A 4,254-nucleotide genomic window follows, 5' to 3' on the forward strand; every position below is an offset into this window, starting at 1 on the left:
TTGATTTTCATCATCAATAATTGAATTTCTGACAGTCTATATATATATATATATATATATTAGGAAGAAGACCAAGTTCTATACAGTTGTTCAAAAAATCCACCGACGATTCAGCATTAACAAGTTTTATGGTTGATTTTCTAATATTTTGAACTAGTTCTTTACAATTAAGTCTATTCAAAATGTTGAAATCCATTTTATAATCGTTTATGATTTTAATTGTTAAAATTAATCAAGCAAGATCCCATTTTTATAATCGTTTATTTTTATATTATTATTAAAATTATGCATATAGATCTATTTCGACGTAAAGTCATCATCAGTGCAATATATTTTAAATAAATTCTATTAATAGTTAATTAGTTGTATTTTTTAATATATTAAAATAAAATAAAAGTAACGAAATAAAAACGCAAAGGTTCATTGAAATTAGTAAACAAAATATTTGAAATTATACGATTGTTCATGCTACGTGGCCGTTGTCAAGATGGCAACCAACAATGTCACAAATTTGAAGCGCGAAATTAATTAGAATATCGTTTCTATTATTATTATTATTATTATTATTATTATTATTTTTATATAATAATAATAATATACAACCTCGTTATCGCAAACTCCAATCATAACAATAACAACAACTCAAACAACAATACCGACAGTGCAAAATTAACTTTATTTTATCGTAACTTAATGAGCTCTTCGTATAAAGAAGACGAATATATAATTAAAAAAATCATTAAAAAAGGAGTCCATCCAGTTGATTCTAATGAAAAAATAAACCTTCTTATTTATTATAAAATTTTAAGTCGCAACAACTACTAATAAAAAATAGTCCCAACGTTAAACTAGCAACAACACAGCACTCCCACGTCATCTACCAATTTCTATGTCCTCACGAAGACTGTAGGCTTCGTCCATCTTCTTATATTGGAATGACTACCACAAAACTGACACGCCGTTTAACCTGCCATTTGAACATCGGAGCTCCAAATCAACACTACCATGACTGCCACAACCAGCAATTATCCCGCAAAATATTAGAAGATAATACTAAAATATTAATGAAAGACACTAATTTTAACAGACTACAAATTTTAGAATCCCTATTTATTAATATTTATAAACCTAATTTGAACAAACAAATTTATTCCAATTTTATTTTACCTTCATCACGAAATGTTTAATTTATTATTATTATTATTAACATAATATTACACATATAATATATTTTATTATGTTATATTACAAAATAATTGTTTATTATACTTAATTTAACTACTTACGTTATTTAACTTTAATCGTTACGTTACTTTCGCGCTCAACTCTTATTACGTCATGTGACAGTTTATTGTTATGTTTTATTTGAATTAATATTAAATTGCCTGAAGATGAATTATAAAATTCGAAACGTCGCTTAATAAATAATTATATAATGAATATTGGTGTTCTTATTTTTAATTTAAATTATAATTATAAAAAACTAATAAGAAAAATAGAAAATCTTAATAAAAAATTAAATAACAATAATACAAGCATCGCGTTTAATGAAATATGCTTAAATGAAAATTTGTTACCGAAATTTACTGATATATATATATATATATATATATATATATACATATATATATATATGTTTGTAATAGACCATAATTTATAGAATATTGTAAAAAATATATATATATATATACATACATATATATATATATAGCTTTGCGCAGAGGCAGTACCATAGCCAGTGAGGTTCATCCGAGGCGTGGTTATTGCTAGTTGAAAACTAAACCCTATACCCCGCGATGACCCCGTGCAATACCGGGGTCAATCGCAATTTCTGTTCGCCCCTTGGTCCAAGGACTGGCAAATGCTTTTCAACGTTGACAAATGTGCAATCATGCACTTAGGGAGGAAGAACGCTAGATATGAATATAAAATTTGTGAAAGAGAACTACGATCGACAGCGGAAGAAAAGGATCTAGGAATCATTGCTCATCAAAGCACAAAACCATCTAGACAATGTACAGCTGAAGCGGCCAGAGCCAATACGATCTTGGGATTTATAAGAAGAACAATGGTCAGCAGAGAGAAGCATATCATACTGAAACTGTATAAAACCCTAGTCAGACTTCATCTGGAGTACTGTGTTCAAGCATGGAGCCCATATATGCAAAAAGATAAGGAAGTTTTAGAAAAAGTACAACGTAGAGCCACAAGAATGATTAGAGGAATCGGAAAAATGGAATACGATGAGAGATTGAAAAAATGCGACTTAACATCATTAGAAAAAAGAAGATGTAGAGGAGATCTAATCCAAACATATAAATTGATCACGAATAGGGAAACAACACCATACTCGAGATTTTTCAGGCTAGTAAACAGTGATAAACTACGAGGACACAGATTTAAGTTTTTCAAAAACTCGGATGGAAAAATAAAGAGCAGATTCTTCAGCAGTAGAGTGGTCAACGCCTGGAACGAGCTAAGCGATGATGCAGTCTCTGCAAATTCACTCAACAGCTTCAAAGCCAAACTCGGACAAATAGGATATTAGGAGATCTAATTAGTAGTGGTTGTTACACAGACCATAGTCTTCTGAACCACTTTAAACCCCGTTAATAATAATAATAATAATAATAATATCGTGGTTGGTGCAAAAAAATTTTACCATGTTACCCCGATATTCAGAGAACTGCACTGGTTGATGGTCAAAAAAAAATTTTGTTCAAAATATCAACAATCATGTTCAAATGTATGAAGGGAATAGCGCCAGTTTATTAGAAAGAAATGCATGCACCGAAACAACTGTCTTTTAAAACTGTCTGCTTAAGGTCTGATGATAGCGTGTGCTCCAAACCAACTTGAAAATGGCGGAGAGAAGTTTCTCAGTAAGTGGACCAGCCGTTTAGAATAGTCTACCAAGTTATCTATGACAACCCGAACCGACAGAAAAATCGTTCAAGAAATTATTGAAATCATTTTTGTTTTTCATTATAAGATTTGGTTTATCGTAGCAATTCAACTGTTTTTTTAGACAGTGCTTTTGAGAAACATTTTGTATGTAATTAGCGCTATACAAATTTTCGAATAATAATAATAATATGTATATATATTATATGTACAATGTTTACCTTTCATCATCAATTTCAGTTGACTCAATGCAAACTTTAGTGCCACACCATTTTTTATTAACTTATACATCAAATTAGACAAATGTTTGTATTATTTGTCTTCGCCAAAATTTTTACAATTTTGATCTTTTTCATTCATTATTTTGTTAAGACATATTTTCATGTTGACAATGTCATAATATTCATCTATAGACCACAATTTACCGAACACATTCAAGACATGTCTCTAATCTAGAGATTTTTTTATCTATGGATTTATTTTATTGTTGCAACCATTGTATGCAACCATTTTTGTCATATTTCAAGTTACTGTCTAACCAATTCATAATGAAGAAAGCCAGAGCAGGAGTTGCGTACGATTTCATCAGCGCGTACGATTTCATCAGTGTACACAAGCTGTCGCACAAACTGGTGTACAATTTCTTGTGCATCTGCACGCCTCATACACTCGTCGTCGTCGACTAAAGCTCTGCATCCTCTAACATATGTTCAAATAGTTTCCACGACCAAATTGCTAAGAGTTAAATTTAAAGAATGTTTCCCCGTCCGTTTGTTGACCATTGAAAATTGTAAATTATTTTATTATGGGTAATTAATTATATAAAAAATATCTGTTTTATATAGTATATGTACAAATTATACACATGTATAAATTATTCCTGTATACATACCTAGGAAAAATATTAAGAAAAGAATGTTATAAATAAATATATATATATCAATAAACATACAAATAAATAAATATATATATATATATAAATAAATATATATATATATATATATATACATACATATATACAGTTTTTTCAAATCTATATATATATATATATATATATATATACACAAATATAAACTATTTTCTTTTTCTATATAGCAATCAATGTGTGCCAACCTTTCTAGGTGTTGGTCTCCCAGGTTGGGAAGCCTTACAATACATGTATATTCGCATATATCTGCAAATCATACAAACTCTATAACATATTTACATCCAGAAGCAATGAAAAATGATTGTTTGTAGACATGGCTGTTGCATAACATGGATGTGTTAATTTTTATTTTATTTGCTTAGTTTGCCTGAATATCTGCTTCAAAACGGATAAGTAGCTTACCAAGGAAGGACGATGTAGAA

This window comes from Helobdella robusta (genome assembly GCF_000326865.2).
Source record: "Helobdella robusta unplaced genomic scaffold HELROscaffold_69, whole genome shotgun sequence".
Lineage (NCBI taxonomy): Eukaryota > Metazoa > Annelida > Clitellata > Rhynchobdellida > Glossiphoniidae > Helobdella > Helobdella robusta.